Raw genomic sequence first — 19,939 nt, 5'->3', positions numbered from 1 at the left:
TCTTTCTCTGTCTGACTTATTTCACTTAGCATAATGCCCTCCAAGTCCATCCATCTTGCTGCAAATGGCAAAATTTTGTCTTTTTTATGGCTGAGTAGTATTCCATTGTGTGTGTATGTGCTTGTGTGTGTGTGTATCTTTATCCATTCATCTGTTGATGGACACTTAGGTTGCTTCCATGTCTTGGCAACTGTACATAATGCACTATGAACACTGGGGTGCATGTATCTTTTTGAATTAATGTTTTTGGGTTTTTTTGGATATACACCCAGGAGTGGAATTGCTAGGTCATATGGTAATTCTATTTTTAGTTTTTCATTGAGCATCTTTATTATCATTACCTTGAGCTCTTTTTCAGGTAGATCATTTACCACCATTTCATTTAGTTCTTTTTCTGAGGTTGTGCCCTATTCCTTTGTTTGCAACATATTACTCTGTCTCCTCATTTTGCCCAATTTTCTCTGTTTATTTCTATGTATTAGGTAGGTTGGTTACATTTCCCAATCTTGGAGAAGTGGCCTTATGTCGGAGACATCCTATGGGGTGCAGTAACACACTACCTTCTTGTCACCAGAGCTATATGCTCTAGGGGGTGCCCCCTTATGTGGGCTGTGTGGGCCCCTCTGTTGTGGCAGGGCCAAATACTGTGGGCATGCTGGCAGGTGGGGCTGGCCCTCAGCCTGGTTGGATGCCAGGTCCTACCTTGTGTGGAGGCTGCTGGCCCATTGGTGGGCAGGGCCAGGTTCTGGCCGGGTTCTGCATGCCCTGAGGGGGCCTGGGGCTGATGCCTGCCCACTGGTGGGAGGGACCAGGTCCCAGGGCAGCTGGCTGCATGGCCCAAGGGGGTCTGGGGCTTATTTTGGCCCACCAATGGGTGGTAAGCCCCCAGCACTAATAGGCTAGAGCGAGGATTCCAAAATGGTGCCTGTCAGCACCAGTGAGGTAGAACAAGTTCCTAAAAATGGCTGCCGCTTGCACCTGTGTCCCCAGGGGGAGTCTCAGTTGCCTCCTGCCTCTCCAGGAGGATTTCCAATATCAGCAAGTGGTTCTGATCCAGGCTCCTTTCAAATTATTGCCTCTGTGATGGTACTTAGAGCACGTGAGATTTTGCACGTATCCTTTAAAAGCAGAGTCTCTTTCCTACAGCCCTTCAGACCTCCCATCACAAGCCCTGCTGGCCTTCAAAGCCAGACATTCTGAGAGCTTGTCTTCTCGATGTAGAACCCCCAGGTTTGGGAGCCTGGTACAAGGCTTTGGCCCCTAGCTCCTTGGGGAGAACCTCTGTAATTGTGATTATCTTTCCATTTGTGGGTAACCTACCCGGAGGTGTGGATCTTGACTATACTGTGTCTCCACCCCACCCCTCAACTCATCTCGTGTGGTTCCTTCTTTATAACTTTATTTGTGGAAAATCTGTTCGGCTAGTCTTCAGGTCATTCTCATAGACAGTTGCTCTGTAAATAGTTGCAATTTTGGTGTGCCTGTGGGAAGAGGTGAGTTTAGGGTCTTCCTACTGCATCATCTTGGCCTCACCTCTTTGATCTGTTTGATTGTCTTTTTAGTCTCTATTTCATTTATTTCTGCTCTAATCTTTATTATTTCCTTCCTTTAACGTTGGGTTTAGTTTGTTCTTCTTTGTCCATTTCCATGAGGTGTAAAGTTAGGTGTTTATTCGAGATCTTTCTTTTTTCTCAATGTAGGTGTTTAATACTATAGACTTTCCTCTTAGAACTGCTTTTGCTGCATCCCATAGGTTTTGGTATGTTGTATTTCCATTTTCATTGGTCTCAAGATATTTTTTATTTCTCTTTTGATTTCTTCTTTGACCCATTGGCTGTTCAGTAGTATGTTGTTTAATCTCCATGTATTTGTGAATTTTCCAGTTGTTTCTTATAGCTGATTTCTAGTTCATACCATCGTGGTGAAAAAGATGCTTGGTATGATTTTAATCTTTTAAAATTTATTGACTTGTTTTGTGTCCTAACACATGATCTACCCTGGATAATGTTCCAGGTGCATTTGTGAAGACTATGTATTCTGCTGCTGTTACGTGGAAAGTTCTCTAATACGTCTTTTAAGCCCATCTAGTCTAATGCGTAGTTTAAGTCCAGTGTTTCTCAGCTGCACTTCTTGAGGGTCTAATCCTCATGTCAGCTGCATCTGCTTACTCTCACTCATGAGGCTTTATCTATGGGAATCCTTTGTAGCCATGGTTGAGGATTCATCCATTTGAGAGGTTTAATTTTGCTTCTGTCAGAAGTTCCAGGAGCATAACCAGCCTGTAACTACTTTTTATACAGATGCTTCCACTTGGTAATTCTTGGACCAGCATGGAGTATAAACTCAAACCTCAGACCCATTAAGGGTACCCTGTGATTATAAAGTCTCAGAGAGACTATTTTTTCTTACTTAGAGCCCAAGTTATCACCCTGTGCCTATGAGTGGGCTATTTTATAGGTCCCCATTTCACTGAGGGCATCATCTTTATGTGGGGTTCTCAATTCTAACACTCCACCTTACAGGTCTTGCCTCCTATCTCTTCACAGCCAATGAAATCCAAACTCTCTGAATCCCAACACTAGCACTTCTCCACTTCCCCACTCCAGGCTGCCACAGCATCATTTCACATGCTCACCACTTTGGTTTTTAGCTTTCTCTTCATTTTTGGTTCCTGGTTGTTTTCCTTCCTTTCATTCCTGCTCAGCTAGTGTTGGAAAGGTTTGCTATTATATTTTATCCAGCATTTCTTGGTATTTTCGTGGAGAGGAGTTTTCAATTTATTAGTCAACCATACTGTCAAAAATAGAAACCTGCTGCATTTTAACTGTCTGCACATAAGCATGGGCTTCAGAGCACAGGCTGACTGAGTTCAAAGCTTGTCTCTGCCACTTATCAGCTATGGACCATAGGTTACCTAATCTCTATGTCTCAGTTTACCCATCTAGAAATAATGATAACATTGGCATCGCTGTTATGATGATTAATTGAAATAATACATGCAAAAATCTTCAAACAAAACAAGCACACGATAAACACTCAATACATACTGCTATTTGTGTTAGGAAAGCACACAGCAGATAGGTGCTCAGCAAATATGTATTGAATTCATTATTTTCAACTTTATACCCCATCACCTTACATAGTAATGCTGGTGCATCACAGCACTCAATACATATTTAATGAGTTAATATGACTAAATGAGTGAATGAATGCATCAGTACTTATACCCATTTTCCCTCCTGTCCCAGGGGAAGAGACCCCTCACCTGAGCAAGGCCAATCCTTCTAGCAATATTTTAGATCCCACCCTTTTCTGCTCTTCCCCTGCCTTCTCTCCACCTTCCCCTCCCTCCTCCCCAGAATATAACATGTTCTCATTTTTCCCATGTAAAGCACTCTCTCTCTCTCTCTCTCTCACACACACACACACACACACACACTCTCTCTCTCTCTCTCACACACACACACACACACACACACACACACATTCCTTCTTTGACTATATATCTCCTAATTGCATATCCTGGTCTATGGACCAAGTCCAGCATCTGGACCAACTCCTTTCTTGACCTCCTGAGCTTGGGTTGAATGCCCTTTCCCACGAGCCACTGTTTTCTGCCCTAATGTCCATCCTGACCCTTAAGCATTGCATGGTAATTGTCCACTTACTACAGGATAGGGACTATCGCTCTCCTCTTGGGATCCCCCAGTACTTAGCACAGAGCCTAGCATGTGGCAGATACTCAACAAATGCTGTTAAAATAAATGAATGAACAGAAGCCAGTGATAGCACAATATTAACAATATTCATCATCCCTACCCCAGGAGCTAAAAAAAAGGAACAAAGAAGCTTCAATCAGCCTTGGCATCGTCAAGGTGAGCCAGTTAGTTGTCAAGGTTCCTAATTAGATTTGTCTTCTTGCTGCCCTGATGAACAGGTCTAGAGAGAAGTGAGGATGGCCAGGGGCTGGTGGGGCAGGGGGGAAGCATAGCTCGATGAAAAGAACATACATTTTGACACAGTCTGAACTTCTAGGTTCAACTCTCTGCCCCACCAATACTAGCTATGGAGTAACTCTGGGTCAGCTAGTCTCTCTGAGCCTCAGTTTCTTTACCTATAAAATGGGTATAATGGTAATGGCACGATCTTTTTTTTTTTTCACACACACACACACACTGTATTTTATTTTTACAAGAGATAAATAAACTGACACCAAGTATTGTAAATGGATGACCACAACAAAAGCAACAATGATTGCAATTACCAAACACGAAACACTCATACCATGTCATAATATTGACATTCAGTCCAGTAAATGGCACGATCTTTGCCTTACTATCTCACAGGGGTTTGTGAGAAACAGTGTGTGCGCGCGCGCGTGTGTGTGTGTGTGTGCTCTATGAACGGTAAAGTGAAACCCAAACATTGTTTAATATTGCTGTGATTTCTGCTGTCTTTCACTTCCAGCTCCAAACCAATCCCCACCACATGCTTGCTTTGGCCTGAAATTACCTGCTCCAGAGACAAACTCTCATTGCATACCAAAATGCATACACAGGATGAGGAAAAAAACCCTGAAATTCATTTGAAAGAAAGTACACCCTGTAAGCCAGTCTCCAGTGGGACTGGCCAAAGGCAGATCCTTGTTAATGATAAAGGATGGAGCAAGGTCAGAGAGGAGACACACCCTGGTACAGTGACAGGACTGGAAAAGAGTCTGCCACTCAAAGAGGGAACACATCTTCAGAAAGGATGGCTGGAGCCAGAAGCTGAACTTTGGTTGACTTCCCAGTTTAGTTGAGGGTTAGCCCTCATTAACTTTCACTGTGTGGCATAAACAGATGCTGGGAGTTGAGGTCGTTTCATCATGCCGCTGTCACCCGGGCGGCTCTGTACCACAGAACATGGAAAGATTTGTGTCTGTTTGTCTTGGATGCCATGCCTTTGCCATAAAGGAGAATCATTCAACGCCTCTAGCTTCCCCTATTGTACCCATGGGGGCTGCAAACCTGGTGAGCATTTCAATGACTACTTCCTGACTGACTGCAGGTATGCCACAGGGTCTAGCAACAAAGGTGGGGGCCCTGTCTTCAGGAAGACCCCGCTACCATGCACAGGTTTTGGTGTTATCTGGAAGTGAGAGGGAGATTCCTCAGCCCATTGCCACAATATTCCAGGATTAATTCTTTAACTGGTGTACTGGTGAAGCTGGTAGGGCATCAGGGCCGCACCCAGGCGGGAAGAAGGGAAGAGCATCCCAGGAGTGGCTGATGGAGGCTTTGTGTGCCATGAAACATTGCAAAGATATTGTGATGCTCACTGTCTATAATCCAGCCACTGGACTTCCTGCAGACCCTCAAAAGGACCAAGTTCTCAGTGCAGGACACTGAGGTTGACTCCCATCTACTCCACCCCTCCCTCACTGTGTGACAGTGACATGGCTTAGGGCTGAACCCTGCTCCAGGAATGAGTTCTGATCAATCTAAAGGGGGGGTCACCATACTATGGCCCGTGGGCCAAATCTAACCTGCCACCTATTTCTTTTGTAGGGGTGAGGGTGTGGCGGGGTGTTGGTATGTTCCACAAGCTAAGAATGGTTTTGACATTTTTAAATGGTTGGGGAAAAAATCGAAAGAAGAGTATTTTGTGACGTGAAAATTACATGAAATTAAAATATTAACATCCATAAATACAGTTTTCTTGGAATACAGCCACGCTCATTTACTTACGTCTTGTCTGTGGTTGCTTTTGTGCTATAAAAGAAGTCGTAACAGAGACCGTAGGGCCCACATCTTACCAGTGTCTTCTACTTTTCTTGCAAGAACCCAGAATAAGCTGGTCAGAGCCAGGCATTCCCCTGTGACGCTAATTAGTTCAGGGTGGTTATGTGCTCCAAACTGGCCCAGTAAGGCTTGCAGAGTCTGCCTGGTTCTGCAGACAGACAGTGAGAAGTCTGTCTGGTTCTCACTCTCCTACAAGACTTGAAAAAAATTGCTACTAATAGCCCACAATGTAAGGGGGAACTGATCTCAGGATAAAGCTGATGCTGTGGACACTGGAGTGGACAATGGGAAAAACCCACGTTCCCGCTGCCACCACTGAGACACTACAAACAACCTGCGACGCTGCCCACTCTACATCCAGAGAAGGCAACTGTGGAAGCCAATCCATTTTCTTATCCACTAAGTTGCTTCGGTTTGGTTTTCTGTTACATGCAGCCAAAAGCATCTCTCAACTCTGGCCGTTAGAACATACTGTTCCCTCTGCCCAGAAAGCTCTCCTCGTCCCATCCCTTGCCCAGTTAACTTCTACTCATCTTTCAAGATTCACAATAGTTAGCAATGTCCTAGGAAGGCCATCTGTGACCTCGTAGACTAGGTGATGCCCCTGTGCTGCACACCAACCCCATCCACAGTGCTCTGGACTTGTCCTTTGGTAACACACATCACATATCTATTATGAATGTTTACCTCACCCTCCTGGCTAGTCTTCCTGCTCCATTATGGCCAAGACCAACCATGTTAATTTTGCTCTCCACTATATCCCAAGTGCCGAATACAGTGCCTGGCAACTAGGTACTAACTAAACTGCATAAAGGATGGCGGCCGGGGAGCTCGAGGTGCCTGTAACTGCGGCGCTGAGGTTGGAGCGACTGCGTGTGTGCTGGCTGCTTGTGGCGGCTGCGGCTGGAACTGGAACATTTCCCGAACAAAAGACTAAACTTACAGAAGAATGCAATCAAGTGATGGCTTTTTCTTTAGAATCTGAATATGGAGGCCACGGGGACAGATGAAGTTGCCAAGCTAAAAACTAAATTTATATCTGCCTGGAACAACATGAAATATACCATGGGGCTGATAGGGTCTTGGTGCTCCAGCCTGTTGTCAGGCCTGAGCCTCTGAGGTGGGAGAGGTGAGTTCAGGATACTGGACCACCAGAGACCTCCCAGCCCCACGTAATATCAATCGGTGAGAGCTCCCCCAGAGACCTCTGTCTCAACACTAAGACCCAGCTCCACCCAATGGCCAGCAGGTTCCAGCAATGGATGCCCCATGCCAAACAACTAGCTAGACAGGAACACAACCCCACCCTTTAGCAGAGAGGCTGCCTAAAATCATATTCAGTTCACAGACACCCCAAAACACACCACAGGACACGGTCCTGCCCACTAGAAAGACAAGATCCAGCCTCATCCACTAGAACACAGGCAACAGTCCCCTCCACCAGGAAGCCTACACAACCCACTGAACCAACCTTAGCCACTGGGGGCAGACACCAAAAACAACGGGAAATACAAACCTGCAGCCTGTGAAAAGAGACCCCAAACACAATAAGTTAAGCAAAATGAGAAGACAGAGAAATATGCAGGAGATGAAGGAGCAAGGTAAAAACCCACCAGACCAAACAAATGAAGAGGAAATAGGCAGTCTACCTGAAAAAGAATTCAGAGTAATGATAGTAAAGATGATCCAAAATCCTGGAAATAGAATGGAGAAAAAACAAGAAATGTTTAACAAGGACCTAGAAGAACTAAAGAGCAAACAAACAATGATGAACAACACAATAAATGAAATTAAAAATTATCTAGAAGGAATCAGTGGCAGAATAACTGAAGCAGAAGAATGGATAAGTGACCTGGAAGATAAAATAGTGGAAATAACTACCACAGAGGAGAATAAAAAAAAAAAGAATGAAAAGAATTGAAGACAGTCTCAGAGACCTCTGGGACAACATTAAACACAACAACTTTCGAACTATAGGGGTCCCAGAAGAAGCAGAGAAAAAGAAGGGGTCTGAGAAAATACTTGAAGAGATTATAGTTGAAAAATTCCCTAACATGGGAAAGGAAATAGTCAATCAAATCCAGGAAGCTCAGAGAGTCCCATACAGGCTAAATCCAAGGAGAAATACACCAAGACACATATTACTCAAACTATCAAAAATTAAATACAAAAAAAAATATTAAAAGCAGCAAGGGAAACGCAACAAATAACATACAAGGGAATCCCCCATAAAGTTAACAGCTGATCTTTTAGCAGAAACTCTGCAAGCCAGAAGGGAGTGGCAGGACATATTTAAAGTGATGAAAGGGAAAAACCTACAACCAAGATTACTCTACCCAGCAAGATCTCATTCAGATTCAAGGGAGAAATTTAAACCTTGACAGACAAGCAAAAGGTAAGAGAATTCAGCACTACCAAACCATCTTTACAACAAATGCTAAAGGAACTTCTCTAGGCAGGAAACTCAAGAGAAGGAAAAGACCTACAAAAACAAACCCAAAACAATTAAGAAAATGGTAATAGGAACATACATATTGATAATTACCTTAAATGTAAATGGATTAAATGCTCTCACCAAAAGACATAGATTGGCTGAATGGATACAAAAACAAGATCCATATATATGCTGTCTACAAGAGACCCGCTTCAGACCTAGGGGCACATACAGACTGAAAGTGAGGGGGTGGAAAAAGATATTCCATGCAAATGGAAATCAAAAGAAAGCTGGAGTAGCAATTCTCATATGAGACAAAAATAGACTTTAAAATAAAGACTATTACAAGAGGTAAAGAAGGACACTACATAATGAACAAGGGATCAATCCAAGGAGAAGATAGAACAATTGTAAATATTTATGCACCCAACAGAGGAGCACCTCAATACATAAGGCAAATGCTAACAGCCATAAAAGGAAAAATCGACAGTAACACAGTAATAGTAGGGGACTTTAACACCCCACATTCACCAATGGACACATCAACCAAAATGAAAATTAATAAGGAAACACAAGCTTTACATGACACATTAGATGAAATGAACTTAAATGATATTTGGACATTCCATCCAAAAACAACAGAATACACTTTCTTCTCAAGTGCTCATGGAACATTCTCCAGGATAGATCATATCTTGGGTCACATATCAAGCCTTGGTAAACTTAAGAAACTTGAAATTGTATCAAGTATCTTTTCCGACCACAACGTTATGAGACTAGATATCAATTACAGGAAAAAAACTATAAAAAATACAAACACATGGAGGCTAAATAATACACTACTAAATAACCAAGAGATCACTGAAGAAATCAAAGAGGAAATCAAAAAATACCTAGAAACAAATGACAATGAAAACACGACCACCCAAAAGCTATGTGATGCAGCAAAAGCAGTTCTAAGAGGGAAGTTTATAGCAATACAATCCAACCACAAGAAACAAGAAAAATCTCAAATAAACAACCTAACCTTATACATAAAGCAATTAGAGAAAGAAGAACAAAAAAACCCCAAGGTTAGCAGAAGAAAAATCATAAAGATCAGATCAGAAATAAATGAAAAATAAATGAAAGAAACAATTACCAAGATCAACAAAACTAAAAGCTGGTTCTTTGAGAAGATAAATAAAATTGATAAACCATTAGCCAGACTCATCAAGGAAAAAAGGGAGAAGACTCAAATCAATAGAATTAAAAATGAAAAAGAAGTAACAACTGACACTGCTGAAATACAAAGGATCACAAGGGATTACTACAAGCAACTCTATGCCAATAAAATGGACAACCTGGAAGAAATGGACAAATTCTTAGAAAAGCACAACCTTCTGAGACTGAACCAGGAAGAAATAGAAAACATAAACAGACCAATCACAAGCATTGAATTTGAAACTGTGATTAAAAATCTCCCAATATGGGCTTCCCTGGTGGCGCAGTGGTTGAGAGTCCGCCTGCTGATGCAGGGGACACGGGTTCATGCTCCGGTCTGGAAAGATCCCACATGCCGCGGAGAGGCTGGGCCCGTGAGCCATGGCTGCTGAGCCTGCGCATCCAGAGCTGTGCTCCTCAACGGGAGAAGCCACAGCAGTGAGAGGTCTGTGTACAGAAAAAAAAAAAAAATCTCCCAACAAACAAAAGCCTAGGACCAGATGGCTTCACAGGCGAATTCTATCAAACATTTAGAGAAGAGCTAACACCTATCCTTCTCAAACTCTTCCAAAATATAGCAGAGAGAGGAACACTCCCAAACTCATTCTATGAGGCCACCATCACCCTGATACCTAAACCAGACAAAGATGTCACAAAGAAAGAAAACTACAGGCCAATATCACTAATGCAAAAATCCTCAACAGAATACTAGCAAAAGAACCCACAGCACATTAAAAGGATCATACACCATGATCAAGTGGGGTTTACCTCAAGAATGCAAGGATTTTTCAATATACGCAAATCAATCAATGTGATAAATCATATTAAAAAACTGAAGAAGAAAAACCATATGATCATCTCAATAGATGTAGAAAAAGCTTTCGACAAAATTCAACACTCATTTATGATAAAAACCCTGCAGAAAGCAGGCACAGAGGGAACTTTCCACAACATAATAAAGGCCATATATGACAAACCCACAGCCAACATTGTTCTCAATGGTGAAAAACTGAAACCATTTCCACTAAGATCAGGAACAAGACCAGGTTGCCCACTCGCACTGCTATTATTCAACATAATTTTGGAAGTTTTAGCCACAGCAATCAGAGAAGAAAAAGAAATAAAAGGAATCCAAATCAGAAAAGAAGAAGTAAAGCTGTCACTGTTTACAGATGACATGATACTATAAATAGGGAATCTTAAAGATGCTACCAGAAAACTACTAGAGCTAATCAATGAATATGGTAAAGTAGCAGGATACAAAATTAATGCACAGAAATCTCTTCCATTCCTATACACTAATGATGAAGAATCTGGAAGAGAAATTAAGGAAACACTCCCATTTACCACTGCAACAAAAAGAATAAAATAAGTAGGAATAAACCTACCAAAGGAGACAAAAGACCTGTATGCAGAAAACTATAAGACTCTGATGAAAAAAATTAAAGACAATACAAACAGATGGAGAGATATACCATGTTCTTGGATAGGAAGAATCAACATTGTGAAAATGATTATCCTACCCAAAGCAATCTACAGATTCAATGCAATCCCTGTCAAACTACCAATGGCATTTTTCACAGAACTAGAACAAAATATTTCACAATTTGTATGGATACACAAAAGACCTCGAATAGTCAAAGCAATCTTGAGAAAGATAAACAGAGCTGCAGTAATCAGGCTCCTTGACTTCAGACTATACTACAAAGCTACAGTAATCAAGACAGTATGGTACAGGCACAAAAATAGACATATAGATCAATGGAACAAGATAGAAAGCCCAGAGAGAAACCTAGGCACATATGGTCACCTTATCTTTGAAAAAGAAGGCAAGAATATACAATGGAGAAAAGACAGCCTCTTACAATAAGTGGTGCTGGGAAAACTGGGCAGCTACATGTAAAAGAATGAAATTAGAACACTCCCTAACACCATATACAAAAATAAACTCAAAATGGAATAAAGATCTAAATGTAAGACCAGACACTATAAAACTCTTAGAGGAAAACATAGGCAGAACACTCTGACATAAATCACAGGAAGATCCTTTTTGACCCACCTCCTAGAGAAATGGAAATTAAAAAAAATAAACAAATGGAATCTAATGAAACTTCAAAGCTTTTGTGCAGCAAAGGAAACCATAAACAAGACAAAAAGACAACCCTCAGAATGGGAGAAAATATCTTCAAATGAAGCAACTGACAAAGGATTAATCTCCAAAATATACAAGCAGCTCACACAGCACAATATCAAAAAAACAAACAACCCAGTCCAAAAATGGGCAGAAGACCTAAATAGACATTCCTCCAAAGAAGATATACAGATTACAGCAAACACATGAAAGGATGCTCAACCTCACTAATCATTAGAGAAATGCAAATCAAACTACAATGAGGTATCACCTCACACTGGTCAAAATGGCCATCATCAAAAAATATACAAATACTAAATGCTGGAGAGGGTTTGGAGAAAAGGGAATCCTCTTGTACTGTTGGTGGGAATGTAAATTGATACAGCCACTACGGAGAACAGTATTGGAGGTTCCTTAAAAAACTAAAATTAGAACTACCATACAACCCAGCAATCCCACTACTGGGCATATACCCTGAGAAAACCACAATTCAAAAAGTCATGTACCACAATGTTCATTGCAGCTCTATTTACAATAGCCAGGACATGGAAGCAACCTAAGTGTCCATTGACAGATGAATGGATAAAGAAGATGTGGCACATACATACAATGGAATATTACTCAGCCACAAAAAGAAACGAAATTGAGTTATTTGTAGTGAGGTGGATGGACCTAGAGTCTGTCATACAGAGTGAAGTAAGTCAGAAAGAGAAAAACAAATACCGTATGCTAACACATATATATGGAATCTGAAAAGCAAAAAAAAAAAAATGGTTCTGATCAACCTAAGGGCAGGACAGGAGTAAAGACACAGACGTAGAGAATGGACTTGAGGACATGGGGAAGGAGAAGTGTAAGCTGGGATGAAGTGAGAGAGTAGCATTGACATATATACACTATCTAATGTAAAGTAGATAGCTAGTGGGAAGCAGCTGCATCGCACAGTGAGATCAGCTCTGTGCTCTGTGACCACCTAGAGGGATGGGATAGGGAGGCTGGGAGGGAGATGCAAGAGGGAGGGGATATGGGGATATATGTATACATAACAGCTGATTCACTTGTTATACAGGAGAAACTAACAAAACATCGTGAAGCAATTATACTCCAACAAAGATGTTAAAAAAATAAATAAATTGCATAAAGACCAGCATTTCCCAGCTTCTGTTTAATGGAATACCAGTGTCCTACTGGTTATTAGGGAAGACACCAAGGCATTCCAATTTATTTACATCCATTGTAGACCAAGTAATATCTGATGATTATTTTTAGCTGTCCCCCTTTTCTCTGCAATGGTTCACTCCAGGGTCCTGTATGGGTTATATTTTTAGATATAAACCCGACTATTAAGTTTCCAGATCTGATATTTAAATAATTCTGAGAAACAAAGCTAAGCCATTGTGTTTCCTACATGATTTCTCAGAGATCTGACTGCAGTGCTGGGCAATGCTGAGGCCCTGACTGTGTACTGCTAAGAGGGTAATGTAACATGTAGCATTTCCCAAACTTATTTGATGATGGTCCCCTTTTCTCTAAACCAGTAATGCCTTACTGAGCGCTCAACTTTTTGTGGGTTTTTTTGTTTGTTTGTTTCGTTTTTTTTTTATTTGAAATGCTGGCTGAGAGCCTTTGGGAAAAGACAAATGCAGAGGCAAAGCATTAAGAGATCCTCAGAAGTCTCTAGCCCAAAGCAACTAGTTTGCTGAAGTGCTCCAGAAACACAGATATTAGGCGCAGGGGCCCCGTAGGTCCTCAGGATGGGGATGCGAGGCAGTAGCCAAAGTGGGTGTGGGGTGAAGGGGAGGTCCACTGCCTGTTCTATGGCACGATGCGCCTCCCCTGCTCCCTGTGTGGTGTGAGGGGCACAGACCACGTTGCTTGAGCCTTAAGGGATGCAGGGGTGAATGGATCCAGATGGGTCCCCTGGAAGGCAAGTACAGTTCCCGCCTGGCATCTCGGCCCAACCTTTACTCCTGGGCTGGGAGCTAAAACTATTCCCGAAGCTTGAATTGCAGGCTATGGAGATAATTCTTCTGGTGAGGTGGGGCCGCAATTCTGCATGATTCCCCTTTGCTGGCTGTGATATCAGTCTCCATACTGTCAATTTCATAAACTGCAAGGAATTTACAAAGTCACTCATTAAGGTCCTGCCAAGGAGAGCTCCTGAGATGGTTGAGGTTCCCTTCATGTTTTCTGAATGCATCAAGTAGGGGGTGGGAGTGGAGGAACCCTGCCCCCAGAAGTCCAGAGGGAAGGAATCCCATGGATTCCACATTTCCCCCATCCAAACTCTCGTCCACAGACAAGTGGGACTTGGTAACAGCCCTCTGATGACTGAAGAGGGAGGAAGACTGGAAGCTTCCTGCCCGAGAGGGAAAACCAGTGTTTAAACGCAGCTTTCTTCCTTTCTGGAGCCCAAGCCTTATTCTGGAACCCCAAAATAAAACAGAGAGGTCTGGGAGACTGGGGTTTCACTGCTTCCGCCTGACCCCAGGAGCTCGTCTCCCTTTTATAGCTCTAGAGGTGGACAGATTCTCCAGAAAGAGAGATTAATAGTTACTGAGGCCTCCCTGGGCCTCACACCATCCTTGGTATTTTCCGCATGTTAAGTAGTTTTTCCTCCCAAATAGCGACACAGGTTCCCACATTTTACAGGTAAGGTACCTGAGGCTCAGGGAAGCCAGAGGACTTGTCCAAAGACAGAGCCAGAGACAAATAAAGCTGAGATTTGGCTAAAAGCCCATGCTCCTTCCAGTAGGCCACAGCACCTTCTGGAAAGCCCCAAAGCAGAGATCAGACCCAGCAGACAAAACCCGCCCTGACCTGCCTGGTGGCCCTCTCCATTCTGCCCACCAGAGGCCGCTTTCAGGGGTCTGTTGGTATCTCTGCAGGGCTGGTGGCCCCTGATGGCCAAGGACGTGCCTCCCATGGCCTCAGCGGTCCCCCTGGGAGCCTCTCCCCTGCTGGGAGAGGAGCCAGGCCCCCCTGAGGCTACTGCTGTGCCACTGATGAGACCAGACTCTCACGGGCCATTGAGCTGACGGGCATACATTCGGTTCACTCAAGGTTGAATCCTGTACCTCCTTCAAAGAGCAGAAAAAACAGCTCCACTGAACTGTGTCCTCAGGCAAGAAATGAGCCAAGCTCTGGCTGGGATGTCTGGCTGCAGGTGTTTGATGCAGTGGGAGACAAAGGTGGGAAAGGAGCTGAGTTATCCCGGCTGCATAAACCCTGTGGGAAAGCTGCCAGCGGCCTGGGTCCCAGCCTCGGGCGATGGGAGGGCTGGACACTCCACGGAACTTGCTTCCTGCCTGTGGGGGAGGAGTCTTGGGGTCAGAGTCTGAGCTGTGTGCCCTCTGCAGACCAGTGGTGGATCCATGGGGTGGAAGCACAGGGGTCCATCTGCATGAGGGACTGAGGATCCACAAGAGAGGCTATCTGCCCTGAGAGAAAAGGGAGTAATGGTAAATTTGGTTTAAGAATTTAAGAAAAACTGGCAGGAAGAGAAATGACTTTGAGTCCAGTGTGGCTCATGGACCTAGCCCTGCCTTTTGGGCCAAATACTCGAGAGCGTGAATCGAACAACAAGCCAAAACAGGAGAGAGGTTTTCTTTAGGATACTGAGCATATAAGGCAGCCCTGTTTCCTTCCCCGGGCAGCAGAGGGTACACAGAGAGGATGGGGAACATTATATCCACATCAGGACACCAAAAAGGACTTGAGGGTCAGGAGTTAGAGATGGGCCTGGAGCCACTGGGACTCACGGAGGGTCTGAGGTCAGGCTGGGGGGTCCCAGCCATTATGCTGGAGATGGGGGCGTAATATATAGAGTAGGCATACACAACAAATGTTTGATGAATGAAAATATACCTTCAAATATCCCGTTCCTCAGGCTGGTGTGGCCTGGAGAGCCCAGAGTTGCAAAAGCAATGCCACATATTGGTCTTGGGTAGAGCAGGTGACAAGCGGTTTATCATCTGGGGCCATGAGCATCACCCCTGTCTTAGAGAGGGCGCCAAGTTTACACAGCTGGGGGCAGTCGGGTCTGGAATCCAGTACATAGAACAGAGCTCTGTGATGCTGGAGGGAGCTCACCCCTGTCCTAACCCCAATCCCAACAATTAACAATTGTCACCTTGGGCAAGTCACTTAACCTCCCCAAGTGACAGTGACGATGACAGTTCACCCATCAGTTTATCATGAGGATTAAATATGATGAAATGTCTTGGGCCCCACAGGGAGCAACAGAAGAATCGAAGCCAACAGCCCTCCCAGGGTGAGGGGCTAAGCCTCCCACATCTCTGTTAGCATAGAAACGAAAGCCACTGGGGCTTGAGGGGCCTTCAAAGCACTTTATTTTCCTAAATAGTCTTCACTGCTCATTTGCATAGCAAACCCTTTTTTAATAGCAGAGTTAGCTCCTCCTTCCCCAGGGCTCTGCCATCAGGACTCAGCCCACTGGCTAGATGATACGTTTGTTTTCTCCTCACTGCAGACTGTGGGCTGCAAAGGCAGGCTTTGCCCTACTCACCCTTCTATTTCCAGGGCCTGGCACAGTTCCTGCCACAGACAGTCTCAGTAACTGTGTGTTGAATGGATGGACTTTGAACCTCTACCCTGACCAATTCCAATTCCAAACTATCAGAGTCCAAATTAATGAGGTTTCAGTGTAATTAACATTGACATTTTTTTCACAATTCAGATTCAGATATCTTGCTTCAAAGGACATCATCAAGCAAGTGAAAAGACAGCCCACAAAATAAGAGAAAATATTTGCAAATCATAAGGGACTATATAGACTATATAGAGAATTCTTACAACTTAATAATAAAGACAACCCAATCAAAAATGAGCCAAAGGGGCTTCCCTGGTGGCACAGTGGTTGAGAGTCTGCCTGCCGATGCAGGGGACACAGGTTCGTGCCCCGGTCCGGGAAGATCCCACATGCCGCGGAGCAGCTGGGCCCGTGAGCCATGGCTGCTGAGCCTGCACGTCCGGAGCCTGTGCTCCGCAGCGGGAGAGGCTGCAGCAGTGAGAGGCCCACGTACCGCAAAAAAAAAAAAAAATGAGCCAAAGAACGGAATAGATATTTCCTGAAAGATCTACAAATGGCCAATCAGCACATGAAAAGATGCCCAACATCATTAGCCATTAATGATGAAATACAAATCAAAACCACATGAGATAGGATGTGCAGAAATACATGGCCAGTGGGAATGTAAAATGGTATATGGTCCGTCTGAAAAACAGTTTAGCAATTCCTCAAAAAGTTAAACATAGAATTACCATACAACCTAGAAATTCTACTCCTCATCATATGCCCAAGAGAAATGAAAACATATGTCACACAAAAACTTGTACACTAATGTTCACAGCAGCATTATTCATAATAGTCAGAAAGTGGAAAAAACTCAAATGTCCATTAACTGATGAATAAAATGTGGTCTATCCATCCAACGGAATATTATTCAGTCATAAAAGGGAATGGAGTACTGATACGTGCTACAACATGGATGAACCTTGAACCGCAAAAAAGGTCAGGCACAAAAGGCCACATATCATATAATACTATTTGTATGAAATATCCAGGGTAGATAAATCCATAGAAACAGAAAGTAGATCAGTGGTTGCCAGGGTCCGGGAGGGATGAGGAGATTAAGGAGTGAGGGCTAAGAGATACAGGCTTTCTATTTTGAGGTGATGAAAAATATTCTAAAAGTGATGGTGGTAATAGTTTACAACCCCAGATATACTAAAAACCACTGAATTGTATACATTAAATGGGTGAATTGTCTGGTATGTGAATTATATCTCAACAGAGCTGTTTAAGATAACAAGACAAAACAACAGACCAAAAAAACCAGATGACTTCCTTTTCCGGACATCTAACTCTCAAGCCTCTAACTTTGGAAAACAAGGATATGAGTGGGATCTCACCTATCGAATCCTCCACGGCACCTAAAACAGGGCTGGAGGTAGAATACCTACTCAAAAAATATTTCTGGAATTGAAATGATGACCAGTCAAAAATGAAAATAAGGTATGTAGCCTCTCATTCAAATTCAAGATCATCAGGGTCATCATCTCCTGACGTCTGGAGGGGACTCGCTGACCTAGTTTAGCTTTGTCTAACCACAACTGGTTAGGATGGGTATGGTCCCCACTTTACAGAAGAGGAAATCGAGTGTCAATGAAATTAAAGGATTGGTCTGAGGTTGCAGCTAGTGGGTAACAATGGTGCAAATGGTTGGACTCCAGTATTCACGACCTGTGTTACTTCTCCCTTCCCTAAGCAAAGCTACCCTAGCTTACCTCCCCTCCCCGCCCTACACCCCATGTTGTGTCTGATCACTCACCTGCTCCCCAGGGCTTGGCATCTGACTCTGCTGCCCAGCCTCAAGCCAGAAGCCCCTCAGATTCACCTCAACTGGCTGAATGCAGAGCAGGGCTCAGGTGAAGCCCTTGTGCTCTGGGGAAAGCTGGGCAAAGCTCCAGAGCTCTCCTGTCTTCTCCAGATCACTAACCCTGCACTCAGCCTCTTCCCTGCCACGGACGTGGTGGGATGAGCAGGGCCACCTTGAGTACAAGTGCCCCCGCAAGCTGAGTACCCCTGGTACTCTCAGGCCAACTTCCCTGGAGGCTGCAAGATGCAGAGAGTGAGGAGGGGGCAGGACAGAGGAGGCAGTGGCCCCTTGAGGGCATCTTCTAGCCCAGGCCCGCAGTTCTTCCGCCTCCACCCCAGGATTAGGCGGGACGTCCTCTGACCTCACCCTGGAGAAGAGGCTCAGAAGCCTGCTGTGTGTCACCAGTCTCTGCCATGTTTTGTGCCTTGGCTGTGCAAACAGTGACAACAGGTGGCCCTTTCTCCCCTCTTTAAAGGACCAGAGAGCAGAACAAAGGAGAAGCAAGACAGGTAGAGTGAGCTCTGGACAGGGCACAGGTGTGGACGGGGGAGGGGGGTAGTGCAGGAGGTTGCATCCCAGTCCTGGCCCCTCAGCAAGGCTGTGTGCTCCCTGCTCCCCCATTGCACAGAGAAGGTTAGAAGGCATCATCGATTAATGAAAGTGGGAGAACTTTCATTAATCGGAGAAAAGCAAATTTAAACTGATGACCTTTTTAAGGGTCACTCAAAGGCTAACTTTGCTGAGCTGCCCATGATGATGAGAAGACGCGTCGGGCCCAGGAAAAGAGCAGATCTCCCCACTTCCTGCCCAAACTCAGATTACTTCCGCCTTTGCAACCACTCTCAAATGTGGACCGGCCTCACCCCGGCAGGCTGTGTGACTCTGGACCGAGTATCAGATAATGTGGCAAGGGGGCTCTGCTGAGGATGACTCCCCATGCAGTTACACCCCACTAATTACCACAAAACTCCACCAGGAGAGCTGTTGCTTCATTTTCAAGGACCTCACTCACTAAAACGCAGCGGATCTTAAATCAAACTCTCCTGCTTCTTGACTGAGTGACCTTGGGCTTCTCTTGGCCCATCTGAGGGAGGATCTTTTCCTCCTTTGTCATAGGAAGTTGGTTATCTCCTCTTCACAGGTTGTGGGGAGACTTCAGGGTGAGGGCCAGGCCTTTGTGGGGCATGCAGCGTCCCTGGGGAGAGGACCCTGTCACCCTGCAGGGAACACTTGGCATCTCATCAGCACCCACCCCATTACCCTCAAGTAGGGGTGCTCAAAGTGTGACTTCCCACCTCCCAGCTGCGTGCTGGAAGTCAGATGCCTGCCCCCCAACCCTGACCAACCACATCGGTCTCTGCGATGGACCTGGGGATCTCCACTGTGACAAAGCTTCCCAAGGATTATCCTGCTTACTCGACATGGAGAATTGCTGTTCAGAAAGCACAGAGCCCAGCCCCGAAGTCTGGCAGGCCTGGGGAAGGTGGGGGAGAGCCCCTTCCAGAAAACATGGGAGAAACCTGCAGAACTGCGTGCTGGTGGAACACAAGGGCTGCATTTATTGAGTCCAGGCAGCTGCCCTGCTGTGTCTCTGACCTGCCTGCTTCCTCTGGAGCTGTAGCCTGAAACCTGCCCCTCCCCCACTCCACCCTGCCCCACCCAGAGCCTTGCAGGGAGGGCTCCTGGGGACTCTAAGAAGAACTCAACAAAGCAATAATCACTTTCTCTTCGGAACACAGGCTTTGGGAGTCCGCCTGGCAGCTTCACCAGCCCATTCATTTTATTTATTTTATTTCATAAAGCTATGGATAGGAGTTCCTATGCAAATGACCCCCAGATGAGATGCAAATTGGGATTCAGAGCCGAGAACCACCGTGGGTTTTGTTTTTCCTTTCTTTCTTTCTTCTTCTTTTTTTCTTTTCTTTTTTAATTGCAATAGCACTGAGGCATCTCCTACCTGGTCCTCTGCCCTCTGCTCAGCAGCCTC

The 19,939-nt window shown here is 44.5% G+C and overlaps 1 protein-coding gene across 7 annotated transcripts in view; it reads right to left on the bottom strand.

Moving 5' to 3' along the window:
- GRIK4 (glutamate ionotropic receptor kainate type subunit 4) overlaps positions 1-19,939 on the bottom strand; it is a 446,784-nt gene that overhangs the window by 202,940 nt on the left and 223,905 nt on the right. The window lies entirely within an intron of this gene.

This window comes from Globicephala melas, chromosome 8 (assembly GCF_963455315.2).
Source record: "Globicephala melas chromosome 8, mGloMel1.2, whole genome shotgun sequence".
Lineage (NCBI taxonomy): Eukaryota > Metazoa > Chordata > Mammalia > Artiodactyla > Delphinidae > Globicephala > Globicephala melas.
This window is presented reverse-complemented; position numbering and strand designations above follow the sequence as displayed.